The 17,031-nt window shown below is 45.7% G+C and overlaps 1 long non-coding RNA gene across 3 annotated transcripts in view; it reads left to right on the forward strand.

Annotated features, from left to right (window-relative positions):
* Nucleotides 1-1,913: 1,913 nt before the first annotated feature.
* The window catches only part of LOC107179230, a 33,785-nt gene continuing 18,667 nt past the window's right edge, over nucleotides 1,914-17,031 (forward strand). For 2 of the 3 annotated variants that reach the window (XR_006216955.1, XR_001509804.2), the window contains exons 1-4: nucleotides 1,916-2,029; nucleotides 8,270-8,431; nucleotides 10,567-10,767; nucleotides 13,593-13,819. This is a non-coding gene — a long non-coding RNA (uncharacterized LOC107179230). Of the gene's footprint in view, nucleotides 2,030-8,269; nucleotides 8,432-10,566; nucleotides 10,768-13,592; nucleotides 13,820-17,031 lie in introns of all 3 variants that reach the window. The other variant, XR_006216956.1, reaches the window with a different exon arrangement.

Raw genomic sequence — 17,031 nt, forward strand, 5'->3', positions numbered from 1 at the left:
TCCGTGTCATTTTTCCATTAAAATGTAGTCCTAACAGAATTCCAGCTACCCAGTAACATCTCCAAATCTTCACATGATTTATATGATTTGTGGCCAACTCCATGTATAAACACAGATAGAGTCCGAGAGGGATCTCATTCTAAACATGAGTAAAAGGGGAAAGATAGGTACTTAATTACATCATCAAACTTGTTTTAAATCTTAGAACCTCATATTGTCAACCACGTTTATTATCTCACATCATTGAATCACAAGAGTGCTGTAGATATATATGTTCCTTGTAATTCTGAATATTTTACATAATTTATTTCTGTGAAAACTGCAGGCAAGAGAGAAGGAACAGATTCCATTAACTCTGTTCTATGTCTGATGGAACTCAGTGGTCACACCACAAATCAAGTAACCAGCACCCTACCCTTTTGGCTCTCAGCTTACTTTTTTGGTTGATAGTCTCTGCTCAAAGTCGTAAAAGTATATTTTTAAATTTTTTAAAAAATGTTTATTCATTTTTGAGAGACAGAGCGTGAGTAGGGGAGGGGCAGAGAGAGAGGGAGACACAGAATCGGAAGCAGGCTCCAGGCTCTGAACTGTCAGCACAGAACCCAATGCGGGGCTCAAAACTCACGAACTGTGAGATCATGACCTGAGCCCAAGTCAGATGCTTAACCGACTGAGCCACCCAGGCACCTCATAAGTATTTTAAATAAAAATAAGGAGAAATGTATGGCCACATTTGATTGAGGGGAAGGGCAATGCCACTCAAAGGTCTGCAAGTTCCTGTGTCAGAGTGGCCCTCTTCTTTGGCTGGGAATTTTGTGTTAACTTACTTTGGCTGCTGTGTGGGGAGTAGACTACACCCTCAGGGTACACAGGTAGGGGTGGGGAGGCTGTGCCACTGTTCCGGGTGAGAGACGGTAATAGCTCGGGCTTGGGTGATGGGGTGTTTGCGCTGTGAATGAAGAGCAGGAAGCTAGTTCAAGGGAGATGTGGAAGGCCAACCAAGTGGACTTTCTGATCACGTATGGAAGGTGAGGGAATGAGAAGACGGAAAGAAGAGTGGCACTCAGGTTCCTGCATGGATGGTCTGACCATTCATTAAAATAGGAAGTTCAGGAAGAGGCCAGGGGTCCAATCAAAGAGTTTCGTCTTTAACAGACTGACAGGAGATTGAGGCTTGGAGCGGAGAGGTCACTGGGAAAGCAGACCGGGCATGCGGGCCTCACCCCCCTCACACCTGCTCCCATCTGTGTGATAGGTTAGTGTTCTGTGTAAATGGGTTTTGGAGAAAATAGTCTATAACCACGGAAAATACTTTTAGAAACACCAGCTGTAGGCAATGGGGAGTCACTGAAGGATTTCAACCAGGGAAATGCATTGAATGGAATTGTGTTTGCGCCTGCCTTAGATCAGGAGAGAGGAGAGGGAAGAGGTTTGAATCATGGCAGGGGGCCCTCACCAGCTGTTTAGATTTGGGCAAATTAGTCAAACCCTCTGGGCCCCAGGTTCTTCGTCAGCAAAGTGGACCTAGGACTTCCTTCCTCCCAGGGTTGTTATGAGAATTGTAATTAAAATGTCTAGGATAAGAAATACTTAATATGTGTTGGTTCTCTTGTCTGTGACTAAGCACCTATTGGCGCAATTCAGCAAGTGGGGTGGCCGGAGGTGATTCTAGCAGTCTCCCCAGGGAGGGGTGGGCAGAGTCCAGACTGCTGGGTTAAGTGGGTCAGGGCCACGCCGATGAGTGGGGGGTTGGGGGCCCTGATACAAGGTGGTGCTGTTGATTGTGTTCAGGGGGAGAAGAGGAGCATTTGGAGTTTGGTCAGGTAGAGGGGCCATCTGATAGCCATTTGTATAAACAGGCCCTGTGATCCTACTAGACCCTAAAGCCGCTTTCCTCATCATCACCCACTCTTCCTCTTTTAGTCTCCGCTGCTGCCACTAACCACTGCTCAGCTCACGGCCTTCTTCCTCTTCCCAGTGCCCACGACCTCCTGAGACTCTCCACTTCTCACAAGCCACCAGCCCATGTGTAAGCGCTCTCTGTTTTAACCCCAGGACTTGGTTTCTGCCTCTTTACAGTTAGGGGTGCTAGTTGCTCAGGTGTGAGCTCTTTGCTTCCAAAGATGGGGATGTTTTCTTTTTACCTGGTTCTCTCCATGTCTAGAATCCTGCTGCCGTCTCCTTGCTTTCCAGCCAATGCCTTTGCTGAACCTCATCTCGTGGGCAGTATCCTGAGTGACAGTGGGAAGTGGGGTAGTGGCTGGCTAGCCACAGGCCGCACCAGGCAGCAGGACCTGGGCAATGGCCCTCTGACCCTTGATCCTGGTGAGGATGCCTTTCATTGGTGGGAAACCCCATGCCCCCTGTTCAGACTGTAATCAGGCTGGTGGCCGGGACGTGTGGATTCAGAGCAACATGGTATGTCCTGAAAGCTCTTCCCTCTGAGCCATGGTGAGACCTCTGCATGGCTTACCTGCTGCATGGCATGGGGTAAGCTTGGGGGTGGCCAGACCATCTTTGAACCTCCAAATCCAGGCTTCTCTTTCAGAACACCTGGCCCCTCTCTGTTTTCCTCTCTCTCCTTTTTCTGGGCTTTTGTTGCTGAGCGGACACTGTTTTAAGTCGGTTAGTTCACCTTATAAGCCACATTTTGGTCTCAGCCTAGGAGCTCATCTGTCTGGGAGAGACGGCGTTATCAGCGTTCTAGGGGCTGGCTGCCTCCAACATGAGTCCCAGGCATTTTCCCGGGCTCACCCTTTACAAATCACGTGCACATCTCCATTTCAGAACGGTATGGCCTATGACGTTGCCAACAAAGTCTTAGTTGATTACGAATATACAAAGATTTTTTCTTTTTAAGTCAGTCTTGAGGCATGACTTACGTATCATAAAATGCATCCATTTTATTTATCTTTTAAATGTTTTATTGATTTTTGAGATAGCGTGAGCACGAGAGGGACAGAGAGAGAGGAGGACAGAGGATCCGAGGCAGGCTCTGCGCTGACAGCAGTGAGACTGATGCGGGGCTCAAATTCACAAACCATGAGATCATGACCAAAGCCGAAGTCAGAGGCTCAACCAACTGAGTCACCCAGGCGCCCCCCAAAATGCATCCATTTTAAAAATACAATTGGATGACTTTTGATAAATGTATACTTCCCTGTAGCCAGCACCACAATCAAAATACAGAACATTTCCATCACCCCACATGGTTCTTTGTGCCCCTTGGCAGTCATCCCCCTGACCCCTAGCCCCAGGCAGCTACATATCTACTTTCTGTCAGTACAGATTAGTTTTGCGTTTTCTAGATTTTTATACACATAAATCATACAGTATGTTTATTTTCCTGTCTTCTGGTCAGCATAATGTCTTTGAGATTCATCCATATGATAGCATGTTATTAGTAACTTATCCTTGCTTTAGCTGAGCAGTATTCCATTGTATGGAAATCGCACGATTGGTTCATCTCTTTACCTGTGTGTCCAGTGTAGGGGGTATTATGACTACAAATGCCTTTTCTGATTCTGGATGTAGCACCTGGAGTAACCATGGCTGTTGCCCTTAGAGAGCTTGAAATCTTGGCAGGAAGAGGTTTAAATGATGCGATATTCGTGGAGGTGTATTATTGGTTGTAACCAACTGCAGGGATGCTTAACAGTTGTACCAGGTGTGATAGAACAGTCAGAGAGTGAGGGAGTACAGTGGGAGGGAGTCACTGTTACTTTATCTGGGGTGGTGGTGTGTTAAAGCTCCATCAAGTGAATGGGGACTAAGGAGCAAGGGGCAGGGGAAGTGCTCCTGGGAGTAGACAGGAGTGGAACACAGGAGGGAGCAATCCTGGCAGGCGGGAAGGGCCATGCGGATTCCATCAGACCTGGAATAGAGAAGTTGTGTTCAGTGAGAGGGAGAGAAAAGGGCTGGAAGGCCTTGAACACTGGGATTAGAAGCTCAGAATTGATGTCCCAAGCAAAAAGAATGGAGGTGCTGTAGGTTTTGAGCAGGGAAGGGCAAAAGCTGTATTTTTGAAAGATTCCCATCATTCGTGGGCAGATTAGCTTGAATGGAGCAAAGAGTGCAAGAATAGAGATAACAAACAGTAGGTGTTCATTTGAGCTCATTTTCTTGCCAGCTTCAAGGGTGGCCTCCCCAGCTGCAAAACATGCCTGGTCATAGAGTGCGGCCGAGACACAATGGGGGCGGGAAGTCGCACAACATACCTCTGTCATGGTGTATTAGTTTTCTGTTGGTGCATAACAATTACTTCAAAATCAGTGGCTGAAACAACACGTTTTGTTTTGTTTTGTTTTAATTGCACGGTTTTCTGAGTCAGTAGTTGGGACATAGGTTAAGTAGAGTTCTCAGCTCATGGTCTCATCAGGCTAAAATCAAGGTGTTGGCTGAGGCTGTGTTCTCATTTGGAGCTCAGGATCCTCTTCCAAGTTTATTCAGCGTGTTGACACAGTTCGAGTCCTGCACTTGTAGGGTTGAGGTCCCCACTTCCTTGCTGATCTAGGGGCTGCCCTCAGATTCCAGCCAGGTGGCCCCCTCCATAGGTAATTCACAACATGGCTGTTTGCTTTCTTCCAGACCAACAGGAGAGAGCCTGCTGTCACTTTGTCTCTTTTAAGGGCACTCCAGATTAAGTCAGCTTCACCCAGGATAACCTCCCTTTCAGTTGACTCCAGTGATCTTAATTACATCTGTAGAACCCCTTTTTGCCGTGTAAAGTAATGTAATCATTGGACTGATATCATATTTATAGATCCCACTCATGCTGAAGGGGAGGAGATCAGGCAGGATGTACACCAAGGAGTGGGTGGCTGGGAGCCATCTTCGAATTCTGCCTACCACACGTGGTTTGGTTTCTCTTTTGACTCCCCGTTTCCTCCACCTATAAGCGAGGAGTTGTCGGCTAGGTCCTCTCAGAGGTTCTGCTCTGTGTTTTCCCTTCCTTTATGATTATGGACTCAAGGTGGAAGCTCTGTTACCAATCCTCTCCTCCAAAATGTGACTGAAAGATTGTGGTGACCTGCTGGGCAAAGATGGCTGACTGTCATTGAGAAGGGTGTGTGCTGAGGGAGAGGACAGCCAAGTGACAACAGGTGGGTACGTTGTGGAATGGGTGGTTGGTGTAGTTGTTAGGGCTGTCCACACATACACCCTTTCCTCTCCTTCTGAGCAGCACATGGTAGGACTGCTTACTTTGGCCAATGGAATGTGAGCAGGTGCGACGTCTATAATTCTGAGTGGGAGTTTTCAGAGCCAGTGTGTGTGTTTTGTGTCGCTCTTTTTTCCTCTGCCACAGTGACTAATAGGATTTGAGACAGTGGCTGCTCCTTTAGCCTGGGTCCCTAGGTGAGGATAGCAAAGCCCCAGCCAACCCACCTTGGACTGTGGCATAAACAAAAAATAAACCTTTGTTGTTTAAAGATCCTGAGATTTGGGGTTGTTTGTTACTGCAGCATAACCTAGCCTATCCCTGGCTGATACAAAGGACAGTATCAATGTTAATCTTGCTGCCACCTTCTCTCTCTTTTAATTGAAGCCTAATTAACCCACAATATTAGTTTCATTACAACATAATGATTCAATACTTGCATAATTTTATGACCACATGTGTCACCATACATGGTTATCAATTTTTTTCTCGTGATGAGAAATTTTAAGATCTATTCTCTTAGCAACTTTCAAATATGCAGTGTGGTATTATTAACTGTAGTTGGCATGCTGTATATGACATCCCCATGACTTATTTATTTTATAACTGGGAGTTTATAGATTTTTTAAATGTTTATTTATTTTTGAGAGAGAGACAGAGTATGAACAGGGGAGGGGCAGAAGAGAGGGAGACAGAATCCAAAGCAGGTTCCAGGCTCTGAGCTGTCAGCATAGAGCTTGACACGGGGCTTGAACCCATGAACTGCGAGATCATGACCTGAGCTGAAGTCAGAGGCTTAACTGAGTGAGCCACTCAGGAGCCCCGGGAGTTTATGGCTTTTAATGTGCTTCACCCATTTTGTTTACCCCGTAGGCCCCCTGTCTCTGGCAACCACGAGTCTATTTTGTGTATCTATGAACTTGGTTTTGTTTTTTGTTTCTGTTAAGATTCCACGTGTAAGAGCAATCATACAGTATTTGCCTTTCTCTGTCTTATTTCACTTAGTGTATTGCCCTCAAGTTTTATCCATGTTGCAGATGGCAAGATTTCACTGTTTTTTTATGGCTGAATAATGTTCCATTGTATCTGACTATAGCACATTTTCCTTATCCATTCATCTATTGATGGACATTTAGGTTGTTGTCTATGGAACTTCTCACCTTAGCCTGATCCATTTTCTTCTGTGAGATATAGCTGTAGGACCCAATCCAAAAACCTTCATGAAAAGTGATGGTGTTGCTATGTCATCTTGTATTTTCTTTCTGTCATTCAAGCAGGACTACCCACCTGCTCACTGAGAAGATGCTTTCTCACACCCTGGGACCTTGGCCATTATGACAAATAAGCTATTTTTGTTTGAGAACAAATATGTGTAATTAGCACATTTGGGGAAAGCAGCCAGGCAGGTGCACCCTCTCCTGATTTGGATGTGCTTGATGCAGTTTCCCTGTCCCCACTTTCTGAAAATCTCAATTACCGTGCAGTCAACACAGACCCTGGCTCTTTTCTTTTCCTACACCTGTAATTTGTCCATCATGTTGACGACTTTATGATTCTTGTGTTTACAGACTTGCGTGTTGACTATGTCTCTCTCTTAGATCTCTCTTTTCTGCCACTGAACTGTTTCTCTTTCCTGAGCATTTTGAAGGTCTGTCCCTTCTCTGACGTCTTGTCCAATGCTCCTTGTTTGCTTCCCTTCCTCTGAGGACTGTTTCCCCCTTTTCTTCGTAGACCTGCCTTTGCAACCCTCCACTAAGGGCTTTCTTCTCCTGCTCCCTCATATCTGAGGGCTTCAGGGGATGCCTCTCTACTGGGACTATTTACAAACCTCCATCTGGCTCTCAAGACTGTTGTCCCTGCTACACAACTGCCTGATGGGGGGAAACACAGGGCCTTATTGGACTGTCACACAGTGATCATATACAACAATCCGGACTCCTCCCAAAGACAGCATAAATCATTGGTGACTGCAGGTGGAGATCCATGTGGGGCACATAGGCAGGGACCAGCCTCAAGGAAAGACTGAAAATAGTTGCTGCTATGGGAAGAAATAAGGCACAAGAGCATGCCGTGGTGTCAGTTATGCTGTGGTGTAAAGAGGAGGGAAATAAAACAGCGAGAATCTGGCAATTATAACAATGATAGCCAGTCATTAACAAACACTTATTGTGTGCCAATTACTCTGTAGACACCTGCTATGGATTATCTCCTGCATGATATTTCCTATGTGGTAACAGAAGTCTCATGCCCATCTGTCTGATGAGGAAATCGAGGCTCATGGCGTTTAGGTAGCTGGCCTAACGTAACGCAGCAAGTAAGCAGAGAGCTGGGATGAAATCCTGGACAGGACAGCTGGTTCCAGAGCCCATGCCCCACCCAGGAAAGCATGGTGCCTCAAGGCAAGGGGAAGGAAGAGCCCCACGTGCAGGATGGCTACCTGTTTGTTGCCAGTGCTTATAATGATTCCCTTCACTGCAGGGTGCAAGGCCTGCTACCCACCGGCCCCTCCACCTTCCTTCCTAGCTCCTGTACACAATGCAAACTGAAGAAGCCCCAGTTTGAATTCTTCCCTTGCTGGTCCTAAAAGCCTAGAGCCGCGGGGTCCAGACCATGGGTTCAGGGGTCGACTTGCTTCCGCCTGAGGCAGTGCAAGATGGGCTTTGAGTTTACAGCTCAGCCAAGGCAGGCACCCAGGGAGGTTGCACGGCCTTGCCTTTCAGAATAGGAGAGAATTGAATCATTGTTACATCAACTCCCCTGACACTTTCAAAACTATGGCCTCCCGCCCTCCTTCCTCTGCAGCTTTTCTCTGCCTATAAAATGAAAAGCAGATTGCCTTGCCGGGGGCTCAAAGCCGGCCGCATCGGAGGTGTGTGAGGAGGGGAAGCACAGCGTGCGAGGGCGTCTGGGCCATCTGCTTCTCATTGACCGCGGTGCCGCCATGGAACACAATGGGCCAGTGTGCAGCCTGCCCCCAGAGCGGCCGCAGCGGTGACCCCGGGCCTGCTGCCTGGCAGGCTGGGGAGTGGCCCCAGAGGCTGGGATCTGCTTTCCTAGAGTGTGGGGGTGGTTCCCCCTCATCTGACCATTTCTTCTTTCTTTTCTTCCTAGAAAGATGGCTTTCAGCTGTTTCCTCAAGACTCCTGGTAACCTCTTGAAAAAGCAGTATTTATTGTATGTGTGTTTTAACATTATAAATGTAATCTGCATTTGATGCACAAAACCCAGAAGAGTAAAAAGAAGCGAAAACTCGTGACAGTCCCACTACCAAGGGTCAGTATGTGTTCTGCCAGTCTATTTTCCGTGAATGTTTTTCAGCATTGTTTTTAAAGACATTAATGACCTAATTATACACTTCTGATTTAGGCATCATTCTAAGTACTTTGCCTGGATGCTCTCAGGCTGCATATAGTACAGCCCTGTTACGTCAACACTTTTATTACCACCATTTTTACAAATGAAGGCGTTGCAGTTTAGAAGGGACAGGAAATCTGCCCAGGACTTCCCAAGGCGATGGTGGGGCCAGGATTCAGTAGCAGGCTGGGCTCTGCAGATTCCACAGCTCCAAACCACCTCACGATACACACCTGTGTGGGATACAGACTAATGTGTGTCCAGTTTTTCACTGAACAACAAATTGGGACTAATTTCTCATTCTTTTGATAGCCCTCTACACATGGGTTTTACAGTTGCCTATATCCCACTGCACAGACTTATCTTAACCTTTGTAGCCACTTCCCTGGTTTTGGATTGTTACAGATTTTGCCATTGTGATCCTGAGATGATCAGTCAGTACAGATTTTTTAAGCCCATCTCCCGTGATCTGATGGTAGTGGAATTCTGTGTGAATGGACACACACACACATGAAAGAGTTTTGAAAGACTGGCAAATCACCTTTAAGAAAAATCATACCTGCAACATTCAGTATTATAATCTTCTATCAAACTGGCAAGCATTTTTATTTTATTATTTTTTTAATGTTTGTTTGTTTAATTAATTAATTAATTAGTTAATTAATTTTTGAGAGAGGAGAGAAAAGCAAGCCAGGAAGGGGCAGAGAAAGAGGGAGAGAGAAATCCTAGGCAGGCTCTCTGCTGTCAGCATGGAGCCCAACGCAGGGCTGAAACTCATGAACCACGAGATCATAACCTGAGCTAAAACCAAGAGCCACCCAGGCACCCCAGCATTTTAAAAAATTTATATCTAACTTTTAAACTTTTAACTTATTTTTTTAGTGATCAAGCAATGAACTTTCTTATTTATTCATTGTCAATTTTAATTTATTCTTTTGTAAATTTACTGCTTATGCTCCTTACCTAGTTTTCTACTGTGTGTGTGATTTATTTTTAGATTGACTTGCAGAAACTTATTAGATTAAGGATATTAATCCTCTGCTTTCTGGATTGCAGATAGGTATCTCAGTTTGTCTTGCTTTTAGTCAGTTTTATCCTAAGATAAAATTCAATTCGGTTTACCTTAGGATGTTTTTGCATTTTCGTTAGAGGCTTGAAAATGTTATGCAGCTGATTTATTGATCTTTTTCTTTGTGCCTGCTTCCTTTACTTTTTTTTTTTTTAACTTCCTTCTGTCTCCTCAGCAATATGACATAAACATTCATGTTGAATGTGGATTTTATCCTGTTGCTTAAAATTAAACTTGCTACAACATGAACTAAAGCACTGAGATGTCAGAGTGGGTGACTCAGTGATAGAAGAGAGTGAAATGAAACCGTACCAGCTAATTACCCAGGAAAACACAACCCAGTAACACATCGATCCTGAAACGGAGATGTAGACTGACACAGTTATGTTGTTTTATCTTATCACACAACTACAGGAGAAAGAAATGTTTATGTGTTTATTTTTTGGTGTGATTTGTCAAACTTCTAAGGAAGATATCACCATTTCTTACCTTATGAATGGAATTCATATGTATTTTCTTTAAATATCAGAAAGTGTTGCTTAATTTTCTTCATAATCATTATAAAGCTAACATTTTATGACTTGAAGCACTTTTTAACATAGAACTGCACCCAGTTTCTACATGTTCAGAGTTAAGATATCATCTATATTCTGCCACAGAGCTCAGAAGCAAGGAGTGCCATCCTGATCCCAGCCTCAAGTCCCCAATCCAGGTGCCTCCATGCCTTCTCAATTTCTTCTCCATGGAAAGGAATAGAAATTTTATAGGTCAACAAGTATGGGGTAGATTCCAACTTGCAAAACCTTTATAGATGGCCTCATTTACTTATATACATGGGGAAAGGTATCCAAAAGACAGGAAGGAGCAGTAAAATATGTACATGAGTGATCCACTATACTGTTGAGAAATACCACTGAATGCCAGTGTTACTCCAATGTTACATTTCCTTGGCCTCTCTTTTTTTCCTTCCTTTAATCTATTCCAGACACGCTCATTGGCAAAACCCAACCAGAAGCCAGAGCAGAGAGCCTGGGTACTGTGTCCTATAGAGGTTACAGATCCAAGTTCACAGACCGAGGTCGAGAGACGTGGAGAATGGGTTTCATGGCAAGCAGAAACACAGAGAATTACCCAGGATAAAGATGAGAAGAAAATTAAAAATCCTTCGGAAGTCCACCCTCCAGAGGTAACTTTGATTAACACTTCGGTCAGTTTGCAATGAGTTTGTCATACGGGTTACTTTTATACAGTTGAGATCTACTACATAATTGCTTTTGAAAGCATAGTTAACCAGGAAACCGAGGTCCAAATCAAAAACTGTTTTAAGAAGGGTTTGATGACAGATAATCATTGCATTTGAGTGGTTTATTAACTTTCCAAATATGTTAAAACATGCAGGTGCACGCGCATGTGTGTGCGCGCACACACACACACACACACACACACACACACACACACATACACACAAAATGACCCAAGTCATTTAATGGGAGAATTTTTTCCCCAAAACTTTTGCTCTAGCTTCTTGAAATGTAAATGCTCTTTTTTCTTACACTGTGAGACCAACTATTCTTTCATGGACAAAATTAAGATTTTTCGGTTTATTAATTTTTTTTAAATCGCAGTATCCTGAGTATGTAATCAGAGATAACAAATGTATGACACATTTACTGCCATGTTCCATTGGATTCCCCAAGACAGACATCACTCACTGATCCCCTCCTTCTTTCCTCTGGAGTGCCCATGTGGCTCGGTTTCCTCCCCAGCACAACAATCCTTAGTATAGTAAGTCTCATAAATTGAGGCCTATTCCTAGCCATCAACTTCAGCAATCATTAAGAATAGACGTACACTACCCGATAGTTTCCGTGGCCATCAATCATGGCAGAAGATTCTTCCTAGATGTGACGTGAGAGATACAGCACCAAAAAATCCATTTCTTAGCCTCAGCAAAACTGCACAAGCTGAAAAACAGCTGAGGAAAATAAGTGAAGAGATGAGGTAAAGTGGCAGAACTCTCCACCAAAGCAACCCAACTGGATTTTGAGTTTGGGATCTCCAGAAAAGAAGAAGTGCATATCCACAACTCCCCATTCTCACATTCTTGGAGTTCATGATCTCAGCCACCAGCCTAAGTCTGTTTTGCATGCTTACGCGTCCAGGAATGTCTATTGCCCTTGCTCCAAAGACTGCAAAATGATTGGGTCCCCACTTTTTCCCTCCAGAACCCTCTGAAGGCTGCTCCACAGAGAGTGGTAAAAGAAGTCTAAGGCCAATCAATATTTTATGTTCTTTATAAGAAGTTGTTTTTTCTTCCTTGATGCCTATAATGTAAAAGTAAATTATTCTTAATATTCAAATATTTTGCTAGAATGTGTTTTAAATGAAGCCCATGTGTGATGGGTCCTGAAGGCCATCCATCACTAGGTTTGGAAATTCACCAAAATGACTCCCAGAACTCGGCCTGAAGTATCCTTGTGGCTAAGATATATTATAGCAAAGTCATAGGAATATGCAGCTAGCTTATAAGGGCAAAGGCACAAGCAAGTCTGGCGGAATATAGGCTTCTTTTTCCTCTCTCCCTTCTCTTAGGGGTCACAGAGAGCTCACTCTTCCCCTGGCAAGGAAAACGGAACAACATATGTGTGATGTGTCTGCCCAGGGAAGCCCATTAGAGACTCCATTCTCAACTTTTTTATTGGCATCTGATCATATAGGCCCTCCAGCTAGCGTGGACCAAAATTCCAGACTCCCAGAAGGAAAGCAGGTGTCAGCATATACCCCAGCATTTGTAAAAACAGTTCAGGCACTGTGAGCCACTCTTTCCAGTTAGGCGAAGTTTTCTGTCAGTGTAGGGAACTAGTTACCAGCCAAGTTCCCAGATACCAGCCAGCATGGCTTCCTAAGGGCAGCGGCTTCAGTCTGCTTTATTAACTCTTTTCTGCACAGCCCTCTTTCAGTTTATTTTTCCTTAGAATGTAATGAGCCCCTTCAAATTGCATACTAAATAAAGTTGTCTTTAATTCTTTCATCATTGCTTTGGTTCTGGTTGTACAAGTTTCTTCCTTAAGACGTTCTATAATTCTTGAATTTGGTGAGATAGTCAAGGAGGACACAACCTCTCCTCTTCTTTCCTTTCCTTTCCTTTCCTTTCCTTTCTTCCCTTCCTTCTTTCCTCCTTTTCTTTTCTTTCTTTCTTTCTTTCTTTCTTTCTTTCTTTCTTTCTTTCTTTCTTTCTTTTCCTTTCCTTTCCTTTCCTTTCCTTTCCTTTCCTTTCCTTTCCTTTCCTTTCCTTTCCTTTCCTTTCCTTTCCTTTCCTTTCCTTTCCTTTCCTTTCCTTTCCTTTCCTTCCTTCCTTTCCTGAGAGAGAGCACAAAGTGAGTAGGGGCAGAGAGAGAGAGGGAGAGAGAGAATCTCAAGCAGGCTCCCCATTCTGTCTGCCTGGAGCCCTACTCAGGGCTCAGACTCTCAAACTCTGAGATCATGACCTGAGCCAAAATCAAGAGTTGGACGCTCAACCAGCTGAGCCACTCAGGCACCCCTCTTCCTTTTTATTTCCATCACTTTGCCTGTCTTCTCTGCATTGTCTTCTATTTCCATGCTTGTCCTCCATGTTACTCGTTCATGGTTCTATGGTCTCAGCTCTGCTTCCTGCACCCCTAATGCAGGGTTGGGAGGTAGGTTTTTGTCTGGTATTGCATTAAAAACCTCTAAATTGCAAACCTGAGTGCTTTTTCCTCAGATGTTATTTTCGTGTTGTTGCTTCTCCCCCTCCAGCCTTTCTCCACAGTGAGAAGTCTATCTCGATCCATTACTTTCCATAAGAGAGGTCGTGGGGGCTTAGGCTTATTGCTGCCCCCGTCATTGGGGGTGGTGTCTGTCAAAAGTCCTTTCCAGGAGTTGAGTCATAGATTGTGGTGCAACTTCCCGGTCTTGCTCCGAGTGACCATCAGGTAGCATTTACTGAGTATCTGTTAACTGAAATCCTTCTTCTCCTGCCCCGCTGGATAGCTCTCTGACGCAGCAGAGACATGGAGAACGTAGAAAGAACGGTGCCCTGGCGTGCCTGCCTATGGGCTGTGCCATCTGCAGGCTGTGACTGTCGTGTCGTATCTGTGAAGACTCCCGTCCTGGGCTGCTGTGGAGCCTCATTGTTCTCCACCCCCGTTTCCCAGGACATGAAGAGAGGGGTGCCCATGGACGCAGCACTCTGGATGGTGTCCTGCTATTTCGGACAGGTCAGCCCTGTGGTTCTGGTTTTAGGGATCTTGGCTCATGGAATGAGAGGTCCTGACATGGCACTTTTAATCCAGTTCATTGCCTGGCATTTATTTGAATATTGATCTTAACTCACTGAATGATGTTTTTACTGTTTCCAATGTTTCCAATCTTAGGTATTTTCATGAGAAGTTGGGAAGGGCTTGTTAGGGAGCTATTAACCAAGCATCATTTAAAAACTCGAGTTCTAAGGAAGCTTCTGATTAAGGAGCTATCGGGGCTCACAAAGAATAAAGCGCTGCAAGCAGCCAACAAAGATTAGAGTCTCATTAAGGGGCTAAGACAGGTACATGTGGAAAATAACCCACAATCCCAGACAGTGTATTTTGATGGGTGCCCTGGGAGTACAGCAGGCTGGGACTCGGGCACCCTGGCTTCTCCTTCCTGCGTCCAGCATGGACTTGCTGTGTGACCTCGGACAAGGCAGGGCTCCCTTCTGGAACTCTCTTCCCTTGTTTACAAATGAGGGAATTGGTCTAGAGAGTTCCAGTATGCCTCCCGCTCCAACATTCTTCATCTTTCTCAGCTGTTGTGATTCAGTGGGAATTCTGTAGAAAGGAGGGATGGGCTGCCCTTGGACTGAGGGATCACCTCTAAAGGCCAAAGAAGCAGAAACTACAGACCCCTCCCTGAGTCCTGCCTCCGTGCTGGGAGTGCCTGCATACCTCCAGGGCTGCTCAGCTCCATGTCTCTTGCTTGTCTCTTTGTCTCCTAGATTTCATTACGCATAATGGCCTGTAAACGATATGAGCATGAAGTTTACAAAGGTCTTGTCTGTTTGAATCATCCCGCCTGTGTGCATTTATGTGTTCAGTGTAGCAGAAAATGGATGTCAGAGCCTTTTCAAAAGGGAAAAGTCCATTCTCCCTTTTATAATTGATTCATAATTTAGCCCTAAGGAGTTGGGTGTTGCTTCCTTCTGACAATAAGCCATGACCCTTTTGTTAGGCCAAGTTTAGACAAGAGGTCTAAGGCTCGAGTGAGTAACTTCTGATACATCAGGGTATGCGGAGACCTCGGGACCTGGCCTGGATCCTCCTCTGCTCCAGGTAGAGTTTCTTCCTGTGTTCAGAATTCCATATTCTCCGTGAGCGTCTGGCAGGCAGAGGTGAGTCACCACCCATGGAGACAGCAGCCTGGCACACTGCTGTCTGAAGAGGCTGGTCTTAGGTATGACTCCCCCAACCCTGCCCTGCCTTGGGTCAGTGAGATAAAGACCTGGGGCCTCAGGGACTGTCCTCCCCGTGGGGACACTGCTGTCTGGCTGTCCTCCTGAGCGGGAGGCCCTGCTTCCCTCCACTGTATCTCATGTGAGAACTCCTCACCCCGCCACCCCCGTCCACCACCAGGATAGGAGGGCAGGGAGCTAATTTAGCAGATTATAAGACACCACCAAAACCAGATGCTCAGGTTGACGCAAAATCCTTGTGCGGGGGATAAATAATCTAACTGGCTGTTGATCTGCAACCCAATAGAGAGATCATCGAAAGTGCTCCCTGGTAGTTGTGTTGCAGTTTCCCCTTCTTCCGAGACAAACTGCTCATACTGGTGCCTCTCACATGCACCCATACTTGCAGGAGAGAGGAGAGTGGGGAGAACTGTTGTTATCTTTAGTATCTGTGAAATGTTGCAAGAGGGGGAAACGCACGCATCCCAAAGGATCCTTCTCTGTGGCTGCCCCGGACTTTGCTGCCTGAGGGTCAGCAGAAGATCGTGCCTTCTCTGCTTCCCCAGCTGGGTCACAGCATTTTCCAGACTGTCCCGTATTCGTCTGTGTGGCTGTGTCTCCATCAGTCTGCACGCCATGTCCACTTCTCACCTCAGACGCAGCCCATGCAGAGCGCATGCTCAGTGCTCAGCAGCGACTGCTTACACCAAATAAATAGGTCAGCTCAAGACTTCGCTAAAGAGCAGAGAGAACAGCATTCCCCAGAAGGCACCCACACGGCCTGCGTGTGTTCGGTTTCTGTAGTTGATAAATATTTACTGAGCATCTACTCTATGCCAGGTATTCTTTTAGATACTGAGGATACAGCAGTGAACAGGACGAGGAAGATTCCTACCCGCAAGGAGTTCGAATTTAATGAGGGGACAGATAACAACCAACCAACAAATCAAATGGCAGCAGTTGTTAAAGGAATGAAAATGAATAGAGAGTGATAAGGGTCAGGGAAGACCTGTGTCCTTTAAAGTGACTTCTGGGGACAAAAGAAGGGAGACAGAGGGAAGAGCCTTCCAGATGGAGGAGACAGCTAGTGCAAAGGCCCCGAGGCAGAACTAAACGTGGCATGCTAGAGAAACAGGAAGAAGTCATCCAGATGGCTAAAGGGCGCAGAGTGGAAGTGGGGAGTGGGTGGCGTGGGAATAAAGAAGCGGGTGGGCCGAGGCCAGATCACCTGGATTAGTCTACCTGTGCCATGAAGCCACTGAGGTGCTCTAAGCTGGGTGGGGGAGGGTGGCACAAATCTGTTCATGGAGGCATTTTGAGAAGACCTCGTGATCAAACCAGGGTCTCATCCTTCTGTGGGATGACCCTTCCACTGTCATGCTGCTTTTAAGGGAGGGACGTGACTTTCTGCTGCTCTTTCGCTACCACCTCACTTGCTTAGCCCTTCCGGTGCACGTTTGGGCCTGTAGAGGAGAGAGACTGGCTCTCAGGAGGACGGAAGCCACAACTCTGGGCTTGAAAGCACTGAACAACTCCACCCTGGCCAGGGCTCTTTGGTTTTGTGTGTGTGTGTGTGTGTGTGTGTGTGTGTGTTTAGTTTATTTATTTATTTTGAGAGTGAGAGAACCAGGGAGGGGCAGAGAGAAAGGAGAGAGACAGAATCCCAAGCAGGCATGGAGCCTGACGGGGGCTCAAACCTACAAGCCCACGAAACATGAGATCATGACCTAAGCTGAAACCAAGAGTCAGATGCTTAACCGACGGAGCCCCCCAGGCATCCCTGACCAGGGCTGTTTTAAACTGTAAGTGAGAGAGACACCACACGAACCAGCTAAAGTCAGAAAGGGAGTTTGTCGGCTGCCAAGACTGATAGTGACTGTGCTTGAACTTGAATGGTTCAGTGTCAGCAGGACTGTCTCTGTCAGCTGTCACTCTGTTTCTCTCTTTGCACTGACTTTATTTTCTCTTACTCTAGCAGAGCTTCCTCCCAGATGCCTTCAGTCC

Source organism: Panthera tigris, chromosome A1 (assembly GCF_018350195.1).
Source record: "Panthera tigris isolate Pti1 chromosome A1, P.tigris_Pti1_mat1.1, whole genome shotgun sequence".
Taxonomy (NCBI): Eukaryota; Metazoa; Chordata; class Mammalia; order Carnivora; family Felidae; genus Panthera; species Panthera tigris.